The sequence below is a fragment of the Thermobia domestica genome, chromosome 16 (genome assembly GCF_964235325.1).
Source record: "Thermobia domestica chromosome 16, izTheDome1.hap1.1, whole genome shotgun sequence".
Taxonomy (NCBI): Eukaryota; Metazoa; Arthropoda; class Insecta; order Zygentoma; family Lepismatidae; genus Thermobia; species Thermobia domestica.
The window spans coordinates 149,218,116-149,231,808 of NC_137469.1; positions in this window are offsets into that span (position 1 = coordinate 149,218,116).

Consider the following 13,693-nt stretch of genomic DNA (forward strand, 5'->3'; position numbering starts at 1 on the left):
GTCAATTTGAAGGCATTTTGTTATACTACCATTAAGAAACCCATATACATCATATTACGAATCAATCATTATGGAACAATCTCATTTGTGACACGCTGCAGTGGTACCAATCTTTGAAAGTTTCATTTACAACTTTTTTCTTTTTTCTTTTTTAACTGATTTTGTGAGTAATGGTGCATTCAGTATAAAGGTACAACAAGATATTCTCTTTCTCTCTCTCTGTCCCTGTGTGTGTGTGTGTTTGTTTCTTTCTAGTTTCCGGCGTAAGCGTGTGGATACTACCAGATATACTTTCGTGTGTACAAATGCTAGTTTGTGTGTGTGTGGCGCGTATATATGAACTATTAATTGGGATCGCGTAGTGGAATTTATCAATATTAGTACGTACATACAAACGGCTGTTACTTCACACGATAACTTTGGACGAATGCGAATTTTTAAATTCTGCTTTTTGCAATAAATAAGTAGAGTGATTCCTCTCGAGGGAGTTCCCCTAAATGGTAGCCCCTACCATGTCCAATTAAATCACAAATTGCCGCAATCGTTTGTACATTCTTTGTACAGAAATGTACAGGCCAAACTTTCGTTTGTACACTATTAGGGGCGCCGCCAGAACGAAAACAAATTGGGGCTGTTTAACTGATACCCCCCCCACCAACATGTTCTATTCAATCACTAATTATCGCAATCGTTTGTACTTCGTTTGTACAGAAATGTGCAGGCGAAATTTTCGTTTGTACACAATTAGGGGCGCCGCCAGAACAGAAAAAAATGGGGGCTGTCTAAGTGGTAGCCCCCCACCATGTCCAATTGAATCACAAATTGCCGCAATTGTTTGTACTTCGTTTGTACAGAAATGTGCAGGCGAAATGTATGTTCGCACGCAATTAGGGGCGCCGCCAGAACGAAAAAAATTGGGGGCTGTCTAAGTGGTAGCCCCCGACCATGTCCTATTCAATCACAAATTGTCGCAATCGTTTGTACTTCGTTTGTACAGAAATGTGCACCCGAAATTTTCGTTTGTACATAATTAAGGGCGCCGCCAGAACAGAAAAAATGGGGGCTGTCTAAGTTGTAGCCTCCCCCCCCCAAAAAAAAACAATTCAATCACAAGTTGTCGCATTCGTTTGTGCATCGTTTGTACAGAAATGTGCAGGCGAAATGTTTGTTTGAACAAACTTAGGGGCGCCGCCAGAACGAAAACAAAGTGGGGAGCTGTCTGAGTGGTAGCTCCCCCCACGATGTCCAATTGAATCACAAAGTATCGCAATCGTTTGTACATTGTTTGTACAGAAATGTGCAGGCCAAATTTTCGTTTGTACACTATTAGGGGCGACGCCAGAACGAAAACAAATTGGGGGCTGTCTAGCTGGTAGCCTCCCACCAACATGTCCTATTCAATCACAAATTATAGCAATCGTTTGTACTTCGTTTGTACAGAAACGTGCAGGCGAAATTTTTGTTTGTACACAATTAGGGGCGCCGCCAGAACAGAAAAAAATGGGGGCTGTCTAAGTGGTAGCCCCCCCCCACCATGTCGAATTGAATCACAAATTGTCACAATCGTTTGTACTTCGTTTGTACAGAAATGTGCAGGCAAAATGTATGTTCGTACAAAATTAGGGGCGCCGCTGGAACGAAAACAAAGTGGGGGACTGTCTAACTGGTAGCCCCGCACCAACATGTTCTATTCTATCACAAATTATCGCAATCGTTTCTACTTCGTGTGTACAGAAATGTGCAGGCAAAAGTTTCGTTTGTACACAATTAGGGGCGCCGCCAGAACAGAAGAAAGGGGGCTGTCTAAGTGGTAGCCACCCCACCATGTCCAATTCAATCACAAATTATCGCAATCGTTTGTACTTCGTTTGTACAGAAACGGGCAGGCGAAATGTTTGTTTGTTCACAATTAGGGGCGCCGCCAGAACGAAAACAAAGTGGTGGCTGTCTAAGTGGTAGCCCCCGACCATGTCCAATTCAATCAGAAATAGTCGCATTCGTTTGTACATCGTTTGTACATAAATGTGCAGGCGAAATGTTTGTTTGTACACAATTAGGGACGCCGCCAGAACGAAAACAAAGTAGGGTGCTTTCTAAGTAATACCTCCGCACCATGTCCAATTGAATCACAAATTGTCGGAATCGTTTGTACTTCGTTTGTACAGAAACGAGCAGGCGAAATGTTTGTTTGTACACAATTAGGGGCGCCGCCAGAACGAAAACTAAGTGGGGCTGTCTAAGTGGTAGCCCCCGACCATGTCCAATTCAATCACAAATTGTCGCAATCGTTTGTACGTCGTTTTTACAGAAATGTTCAGGCAAAATTTTCGTTTGTACACAATTAGGGGCGCCGCCAGAACGAAAACAAACTGGGGGCTCTCTAAGTGGTAGCTTCCCACCAACATGTCCAATTGAATCACAAATTTTCGTAATCGTTTGTACATCGTTTGTACAGAAATATGCATGCGTAATTTTCGTTTGTACACAATTAATGGCGCCGCCAGAACGAAAACAAAGTGGGGCTGTCTAATTGGTAGCCCCCACCATATCCAATTTAATAACAAAATATATCAATCGCTTGTACATCATTTGCACAGAAATGTGCAGGCGAAATTTTTGTTTGTACTCTATTAGGGGCGCCGCCAGAACGAAAACGATGTGAGGGTTTGTATAAATGGTAGAAGCATTAAAAAAATGTGTCACATTTATGGAGTATTTTTCTAACAGGACTTAGTTCACACTATTGTGTGGTTTGGTTTGTTCACACTATCGTGTGATTCACTATATTGATCTTATCCTAACGATGATGGAATTAATTTTTTTTTGTTTTTTTATATTTATATTTATACTTACAATGATTATTGCTGAGTTAGTTTTTCACTCCTCGGCTCTTATTATTAAACTTATTCATTATTTCTTACGTGAACTGAATCCTTATGAGAAAAATGTATTTTTTTCTTTCTATCTTGCGCAGAAACCGTTATTCTCATCTCGTACAGGAAATTGATAAGTGGAAGATATAACAAATTCACAAAGTAGACTGTTAAAGGGAAAATTAGAACACAGTATTTTGTTTTATTTGATCATCTTCATTAAACTCATTTTGCAGAAACTATAGAATGCATGGTGAAGTATTTTGGTGCATTCAGCATTCTGATTTACGAGTAGAGTTGCTAACTGGCTGGTATTTGCTGTAATTTTGATTAAGGCCGGTGACCGGTACAAACTTCTTATTAGCCCCCTTCTGACGGGCATTTTGCAATCTGCAATCCAGAATATAACATTGAACATCGAAATTTTTCAACAGTGCCTTTACAAACACAAATTTCCGTTGTATTATACATTATCGATATTTTTTTAACGTAAGGCAGTTTTATTTATTTAACATAACAAATTTGATAACACTTATATTTTATTGTAAAAGAATTTTATTCATTTATTGAGAGTAGAAAATGACTTTTTAAAGCAATTTCCTTTGTTTGAAGTGAAGTTTATAGAATAAATTTCATTTTATGAATCAACTATTGTTACATAAAGATTAATATCCAGTATTATTCATCTGTTTCGATAATTTTAAACAAGTGGCAATTGCTGGTAAATACAATAACGATCAATACAGTCTTCAGTTTCTCATTTGTACAGAGAATTTTGAGGGTGTGCCGGTAATTTTGTTTTCCTGAGTTGGCAACCTATTTACGAGGTTTTGTTTCAACTCTGCTACGTAGTGGCTCCGTACTGACACTCCGCATGCAAATAAGTATGTAAGGCTACCATACGCCCCGGTTTCTTAAAATTTGTCCCGGTGTGCAGAAATTTTCCTTCTTGTCCTGTTTTTTCTTTATTATTATTATTATTAATTACATATCAAAATTTCTGAAAAGATAATAAAATCGACTTATTCCTTTTGCTTTCAATTCCGACAATACTATAGGAACAATTTCATTCTAATCTTTATTATTATTGCAATCGTTGCTTCCCCGGATATAACACGCAATGTTTAAATCCTCCTAAGTAGCACTCTTATCACTAAAAGTAAGAATGTATACCCCGAGGTGGCAACAAATTCTTGTGACGTTGCAGACCAGCCCCGAAAACACATTTTTTTTCTGCTTCAGAAAAACAATTATGCAAATTGCTTTCTTTTAGTTCGCATTTTAGGTTAACAAAAATAAATCAGCCTATTGAAATTTTGAAACAACTTCATAAATCTGGATATTTTTCTTTATAGACATGTAGAGCATGTAAAGGTGGTATGCGTAATAATATTGAAAATGTAATTTTTGCCTAAATATTGTATGTTCACTGATTGCGTTTATATTGTATAACAGCTTCTAGCTTCTATAATAATTTTTAGCACTGTTGATTAAGTATGGACAGTGGCGTATTTACGATTTTGTTTCGGGAGGGGCTTTGCTAACTTCCGGGGGTGCTTTGCCTGAAAATATGAAAATTCTGCAAGATACTTCATATACTTTACTATAGTAAGTAAGATTTCGGTGGGGAACTTGAGCCCGGAAGCCCTCCCCCTAAATACGCCACTGAGTATGGACTATATTAATACATTATTTTAAGTTGTATAACTAGTGCGATACTGTAGTAAAATTCGAAAGATAAAATTAATACAAAATGCAATATTTACTACTAATTTGTAAGATGTCCCGTTTTTTCTGTTTTCAAAAAGTATGGTAGCCTTAAAGTACGCTAAACCATACAAAATAAATTGTACTGTAAATAGTACCCCTCTGATAGTGCTCTCAAACGGGTCGGGTTACGGGTCGGGTTGTCGGGTCGGGTCAGTCGGGTTAGCTCGTGTCGGGTCACTCGGGTCGGGTCGTCACATTCTTCACTTATTTTCTATACGGAATACTATAAAGAGCTTTGTTGTGGAATTCAATTCGAAGTTGGTGAATGAATGATAAATGTGACTAATTGAAGGTGAAATAGTAATAAAATTTTAATTTTACGCTATATTAACTAATTGGTATTGTAATTGTAATTAATATTACTACTGACTTTTTTCCTTTCTGCGTTTCTATGTCAAGTTAAATGTCACATTAAGTGAAATTGAAAGGAAATATCTAGTTAACGTCCCACGTTATGCACCAACGCTAAGAGAGACAGTGATGATGAGAAATAATTGAAGTGGTTGAATGAAGAAAGTGGGAGGAAATGGGAGAACACCGAGAAACCCATGCACATGGGGTTTGTCCACCAGAAAACTTACTTGGTACGAGCTGGAATCAATACCCATGGACCTTCGGGTCAAACATCTGCCTTTGGGCAGGACACATTATTATTATTATTATTATTATTATTATTATTATTATTATTATTATTATTATTATTATTATTATTATAACTTTAAGAGTGCCCAAGAAAGTTCCGCTGCCTTTTCACCAACACCTTCGAACATTGGTATGTAACCTAAGACGTACCTGGAATATCAAAAATCGTCTCCATCAGCCTCGACGACCTTCTGAAAACGTTCTGGAAGGCCATGGATTCCATCGCAGTCCAACTTGGTGGGACGTGAAGTGAAGAAGGTATCAAGTGCATATTGAACCTCTACTAGCTGTTTGAATTGGCGTTCTCTAAGGTGATTGTCCAAGGAATGGAACAGGTGATAACCGGACGGTACAACGTGGAGTATGGCGGATCCAATAGTGTTTTCCATCCAAGGCGTAGAATGATGTACTGGGTCATTTTAGCCACGTGGGGCTTAGCGTTGCCTTGTAACAAGAGGACCCCTTTGCGATTCAGAACTGCTGGATCCAGACAGTACACAGTTGCATTGATGATCTGACCAGCTGGTAGCAGTTCCCGATGGACGATGCCTCGAACAGTCCACAAAATGCACAGGAGAACCTTATTCTGGCGTAGTGCTGGCTTGGGCTGTTTTTGAACCGATTCATGGGATGCTAACCAACAATGACGGCGCCGTGGAGCTTCGTACAGGACCCACTTCCCATCACATGTCAACACCCTGTTCAGATATTGCTCCTTCCTCAGAAGAGACACCAAAGAAACACAGGTGTCTGCTCGCGTTGCTTTCTGGCTCCAAGTCAAATCATGTAGGACCTATCAACCCAGCTTGCAGTGCTTCCCAAGTTGATGGTGGTGGTGCCGAATGGTTTCTCCACTTACACTGAAAGGTAGTACCAGTTCCTCACATGTCTGTCTTCGCCTCAATTGCTGCCCGAAGATATTTATCTTGAACATCTGTTTGTCTTCCGGCACGTGGTGCGTCTTCGAGTGTTTCGTCACCGTCCTTAAACCGTCATACCACTGCACTCTCCGCGTAGTCACGACACCCTCACCAAAGGCCTGTCATATCTTCCGCTCCGCGGAGCAGCAATTTGAACTCGTACAGCAAACAAGCCCTTATGACGCTCTGTGAAGGCCCCATGTTCACTCAGTCCTTACGCACGTTCACGGTGTATCTGAACAGCCACAACCAAGTAGTATGTTGGATATACTTACTAGTGTTGCTCACGAGACCTGGTTTGGGGCATTCTCGTTTCGAAAATGTGTCGTGAAGGTAGTTTCGTCTGGAAAACTGCATATGTTTCTATTGAAAGAGCTCTGTATCATCTCGTACCCTTTCATGAAAATTCTGTCTCGTCTCGTCTCGTCCAACAACTGACCTTCACCTTATATCCATTCGCATTCAACTCACGGTGTGAGGGCCAATTGAACACAGACCTCTACAAAGAGACAGACCTTTCTTGGTCACTTTCAGATTATTATTATTATTATTATTATTATTATTATTATTATTATTATTATTATTATTATTATTATTATTATTATTATTGCTGGGGTAGTGATTTGACTTTCTCCGCAATAAAATACTTGCTAATTTTATATAACGTTGCAAATATCTCCTAGATAAATTAATCAAGAAAAAATAAAAGGTAATTCCCTACAGAATGATATTTCAGTGCAATTAGTTCCTTATGATTCTGTCAGACAGCAACGCTGTTTTTAAATAGAAAAATCGGAATGTTAACGTGATGAAATTGTTGTTTGTTACACAGCAAACAATATTAAAAGAAGTTCTATATACATTCCTTACTAGAAAATAATGTTGTCTTCAGAACTTTTATTCTTTTAGCCTTCAGAACTTGTCTTCAGAACTCAGTCAAATTTTATTTTGATTTTCGAAGTTGAATGCCTAAATTTTAACATTGGAAATTTGGGTGTGGAGTAAAATAAAGAAGGTTAGCAGGGTAGAGAGGAAAACGAATTAGGAAATGCTGAAAAAATGCAAGAGACGAGAGCAATATTAGACGATATAAGGAAGCGAAAAAATGGACGGATCACAAGTTTCGATCTTGCTAAGGGATTGCATTCTGAGAGATGTAGTAAAGGGGGTGATATCAGGAGAGCGAGAGTGTGTAAGAAGGTAGCAATTGATAGATTGTAATAAGGAGGGTGGTACTTTATGTTGGGTTGCGAGACAGATATTAGCGGGAAATCGCAAAAATGGAAGCTTCTTACCTAGTTCACAGAAACTGGCCTGTCATTAATGGCAGAACACTGAGGAGGAGGAGGAGGATAATTATACTACAAATAAAAAAGCCGAAACAATGGTTTATGCATAAGAATTGGTCAGCATTTTTTTTTTCTGGTGGCAGTTTTGTAAGGTTCTAGCTCTCTCAAACTGATTAGATTGTAAGGTCAGGTCACTCGGGTCGGTTGTCGGGTTAGGTCACTTCGGGTTGGTTCACTCGGGTCACTTTGGGTCGGGCCAATCGGGTCAGCTCTGGTCGGGTTGTCGGTCGGGTCAGTCAATTCGGGTCACGGGTGGGGTCGGGTCGGTCTTCAACACATATAATTTCCACGAAAATTACAATATACCACGGTTTATACCTCACTGGACTTCCAATAAAACATTTTCAATGATGTGTTCACCATCTCACCATTTTTGTATGAGGAAATTTCTAGAGGGATTTTGTGGGAATTTGATGGAGTGTAGATTCCTGTGTGTGTGTGTGTGTGTGTGTGTGTGTGTGTGTGTGTGTGTGTGTGTGTGTGTGTGTGTGTGTGTGTGATACGTTACAGGATACAAGATGTCGAGGAAGTGTGTAATAAACCGGACAATTTCTGTTATGTATGTGGGGAGCTGATATTTAAATCACAACGTCGATGTTTTACTCCACTTGTGAGGAAGTGTTATCAGTTATATTTTGGTTGCTGTGTAGGAGACCAAGATAAGAACTGGGTTCCTCACTGCATTTGTTGTACTTGCGTGAAACGTCTGACTGGGTGGGCAAATGGTGGACGAAACATGAACTTCGCAGTACCGATGATCTGGAGGGAACGAAAAGATCATTCTTCAGACTGCTACTTTTGTATGACACAGATAAAAGAAATAAGCAGTAAATCTAACCACACAGTACAGTACCCTAATTTGCCATAAGCAATTAGGCCTTTCCACACAGTGCAGAATTACCTGTACCAGTACCTCTTCCTCATCTTACGGTAAATGAGGATTACGTACTTGAGGCAACTATTGAAGTTCTAAATGAAGATGATGATCCTACTTATGTAGGAAGCACATCTACATTGGATCCCCATCTGATAACTCCGGGTGAACTAAATGACCTCGTACGGGATTTAAAACTCTCCAAGACACAGACAGAACTTCTTGATACTAAACTTAAGGCTGGAATCTGCTACATCGTGACACTAAAGTATGTATTTTTCGAAACCTTCATACAGAGTTTCAAAACTATTATTCTCAAGAAAATGATTTAGTGTATTGTAATAATGTCTGTGCTGTGATGGATACACTTGGACATGCACATAAGTACAGAGTGGAGATTGCTTATTGACTCTTCGAAAACTAGTTTTAAGGCTGTCCTTTTGCACAATGGCAACAAATTTCCTTCAGTGCCTTTGGCTTATGCAACTAATATGAAGGAAACCTATGAAAACATCGAAATAGTGTTAGAAAACATTCAGTATGAGAAATACAAGTGGACCGTTTGCTGTGATTTACGCCATTTCTTTGTTAATGGGTTTGCAGCTTGGTTATAGGAAATGTTGTTTCCTCTGCGAATGGGACAGCAGGAACAAAGCGGAACATTACATCAAGAAGGAACGGCCAACGCATGTATTAACTCCTGGACAGAAGAATGCTGTTTATTCCTCACTGGTGAGCCCTGATTAGATAATTCTACCCCCTCTTCACATAAAGTTGGGGCTCTTCAAAAACTTTGTTAGGGCAATGGACAAAAGTAATGCAGGATCTTGTTACCTCAAGGAAAAAATTCCTCGGGTTAGTGAAGCTAGGGAGTTTTGCAGACACCCAAATAAGATGTTTGATTCGTGACCAAAAATTTGAGGATCTCTTAACTCTGGTTGAGAAAGTAGCTTGGTGTCCATTTAAATGTTTAACAGAGATTTTTTAGGAAACAAGAAAGCCCCAAATTACCGTGAAATTGTGAGTGATTTCCGGCAATCATTCAATGAAATGGGTTGCAACATGTCACTTAAAGTTCACTTTCTAGACTCCCACCTGCATTTCTTTCCTGAAAACTTTGGTGCTGTTAGGATGAGTATGGGGAACATTTTCATCAGGACAATTCCTCCATGGAGAAGAGATACCAGTGACGGTGAAGTTCAAAAATGCTAGCTGATTACTGTTGGACACTTAAAAGAGATGTTCTAGAAACCAAACACAGAAGAAAGTAAACAACTAAAACATATTAGTTGAGGTAAGTAAGTGTCCATTTATTAAGAAGATACCACTCACTTCTATTGTATTATTTATTAAGTAGATATAAAATGCTGACACGGTGTATACATCATTGAAAATATGTTTTATTTCAAATCCAATAAGATATAAACCGTGCTTATATTGTAATGGAAGTTATATGTAATTGTATCTGCAATAATGAATATTGTAAAATGAACAGTACACATAGCATATTTTTATATAAATATGTTTATTTCTCTAGATAGAATAATGCTACTTAGAGGGCTTACTAAGTACAAATCAAGCTAACATACAATATAATTTGTGTGTTTATATACCTAACGTACCCAAGGTACAAGTGTGAAAATGTTTTTTAAAAAAAGAAAAAAGAAAAAGAAAAGAAATTTGAGGGGAAATTTTCCGAAAACACCTCTGTCACGGAAAAAATGAGGGTGATAGAGAAAAACTGATTGCAGATTCGAATTCTACGTGAAAAGGTCTATTAGAATCAGGTATTTTCTTCCGTGTGCCAGAGAAAAAGATTTTTTTTTTTCGACTAGTGTAATAGGTACCATTTTCAAACTCAGCAACCGTTATTCAAACCGGTTAACGTTGATCGCAGATATTAAAAATACTCACATCCGTATATTATTTAATACAAACGAAAATTTTACTTGCACATTTATGCACAAACGATGTATAAACGATCGCGACAATTTGTGGTTCAATCGAACATGGTGGGGCTAGCACTTAGACAACTCCCCTTTTTTTCGTTCTGTCCACGCACCTGATAGCGTAGAAAAAAAAACTTTCGCCTGCGTATTACTGCTCAAACGATGTACAAACAATTAAGATAATTTTCTTTTGAATCGGAGTAGGGAGGTGCTACCAATTAGGCAGCCTATACTTTGTTATCGTTTTGGCGCGCTCGCAATTGTGTACAAACGAAAATTTCGCCTGCAAATTTCTGTACAAAACCGTAATAAACAAGAGCGACAGTTTGTGGTTGAATTCGACATGGTGGGAGGGCTATCAATTAGAGAGCCCATAGTTTGTTATCGTTTTCGCGGGGCCACATTTATGTGCAAATGAAAATTTCAGCTGCACATTTATGTACAAAGGCGTACAAACAAGTGCGACAGTTTGTGGTTGAATTGAACATGGTGGGAGGGCTACCATTTAGACAGCCCCACTTTGTTTTCGTTCTGGCGGTGCCCCTATTTGTGTACAAACCAGGGCCGGAGCGCGGGGGGGTCGAGCCGTGCCACCACCCGGGGCGGCAAGTCTGATGGGCGGCAAAATTTGAAAAAGAAAAGAATACAGGGGCGGCAAAATTTGAGAAAGAAAACAATAAAAGGGCGGCATGTGAAAGAACCGCCCAGGGCGGCAAAACTTCTAGCGCCGGCCCTGGTACAAACGAAAATCTCGCCTGCACATTTCTCTATAACTATATTCAAACGATTGCGACAATTTGTGGTTCAATTGCACATGGTGGGGGGCTACCATTTAGACAGCCCCCCACTTTGTTTTCGTTCTGCCGTCGCCCCCTAATTACGTACAAATGAAAATTTCGCCTGCATATTTCTGTACAAACGATGCACAAACGATTGCGACAATTTGTGATTGAATTGAACATGGTGATTGGGCTATCACTTAGAAAGTCCCCCACTTTGTTTTCGCCCTGGCGGCGCCCCTAATTATGTACAAACGAAAATTTCGCATGCACATTTCTGTACAAACGATGTAGAAACGATTGCGACAATTTGTGATTGAATTGGACATGGTGGGGGGGGGCTATCTCTTAGACAGACCCCCACTTTTTTTCGATCTGGCGGCACCCTTAATTATGTACAAACGAAAATTTAGCCTTCACATTTCTGTAGAAACGACGTGGAAACGATTGCGACAATTTGTGATTGAATTGGACATTTGGGGGGGGGGCTATCACTTAGACAGTCCCCAATTTGTTTCAGTTTTTACGGCGCTCCCATTTATGTACAAGCAAAAATTTCGCCTGCACATTCTTGTACAAATGATGTAGAAACGATTGCGACAATTTTTGCTTGAATTTGACATGGTGAAGTGCTACCACTTAAACAGCCCCCACTTTGTTTTCGTTCTGGCGGCGCCCCTAATTGTGTACAAACGAAAATTTGGCCTGCACATTTCTGTACAAACGATGTAGAAACGAATGCGACAAATTGTGATTGAATTGGATATGCTGGGGTGCTACCACTTAGACAGCCCCCACATTTTTTTCGTTCTGGCGACGCCATTAATTTTGTACAAACGAAAATCTCGCCTGCACAGTTCTGTACAAACCATGTAGGAATGCTTGCGACAATTTGTGATTAAATTGGACATGGTGGAAGAGAATACCATTTAGATAGACCCCACTTTGATTTCGTTCTGGCGGCGCCCCTAATTGTGTACAAACAAAAATTTCGCCTGCACATTTCTGTACAAACGATGTAGGAACGATTGCGACAATTTGTGATTGAATTGGACATGGTGGGGGGGGGGGCTACCATTTAGACAGCCCGCACTTTGTTTTCGTTCTGGCGGCGCCCCTAATTGTGTACAAACAAAACTTTTGCCTGCACATTTCTGTACAAAAGGTGTAGAAACGATTGCGATAATTTGTGATTGAATTGGACATTTTGGGGGGCTAACATTTAGACAGTCCCCCACTTTTTTCGTTCTGGCGACGCCCCTAATTGTCTAAAAACGAAAATTTTGCTTGCAGATTTCTGTACGAACGATGTACAAACGATTGCGACAATTTCTGATTCAATTGTACATAGTGGGGGACTAACATTTAGACAGCCCCCACTTTGTTTTCGTTCTGACGGCGCCCCTAAGTGTGTACAAACGAAAAATTCGCCTGCACATTGAGACCATTTCCGATTGAGTCTGATAAGGGGGGGGGGCTGTCTAAATGGACGTCTCCTTTTCACCTCTACTGTAATTAAATTCTTCCTCGAGAAAATCTGTAATCAACATTGTCAGTAGCTACGTCGTCGACTAATATACCTTAACAAGTACAGCTTTATTTTCGTATATTTTACAACAGTTAACCAATTTAAAACTATCGCAAACAAGAATATGTAGTCAACTTCTTAAATACTTCGCTCGCAGGAACCCGTTCAGCGCGTGCAACAAGCAAAAACAACATGTTTGGCGTCTCACAAATGAAAAAGGGGAAAAAAGAAAAGCAAAAGCAGCACGACAGTGCCTTATCGCAGTCAGAGCTGACAACATAGTTTCGGTCGTTACTAACGCGAATAGACCTACTAGCGATGTACAAGAGTTATACAGTTACAATATACGTTGTGCCACAGTAGCGCTACAGGCGGAATGTGCACGAACTACAAATGAATATGTTCCCTTACAAGCATCAGACACTGTTGCACCCTCTTTACATTCTACACATCATTTTTTCTCCCACTTTTTGACCTTGACAAGCAGAAGTACCAGGCTTTCCAAGTTCACAACCATAAACTCTTTGTGTACAGAGTACGTTTTCAGTTCTTCCAATGACTCTGCGCGCGAAGAACAGGGGTGATGATCGGGCTACCGAATACGGAAGTCAGAGACACCCGGTTGCAACTTTAAATGTAAAATACAAATATAGAGCCTTGACAATGCCGTGAGGATGAATATATATATATATATATATATATATATATATATATATATATATATATATATATATGTGTGTGTGTGTGTGTGTGTGTGTGTGTGTGTACGTAACAAGATTATACATGCATACAGTTTCATTATCACATATATTTTTAAGTCTGTTCTTATATACTGTCTTCGACATTCCAAAAACATCTATAACAGGTATCCCTTTAATTGTGTTGCCGGAAACACTCATTCTCTATATAGGAGACTTAGCGATGATATTTGTTCTTACCTTTTTACAGTAAAATATATTGCTGTTTCCTACGCGAGTTTTACCTAATGGGACATGCAATTGTACTCTCG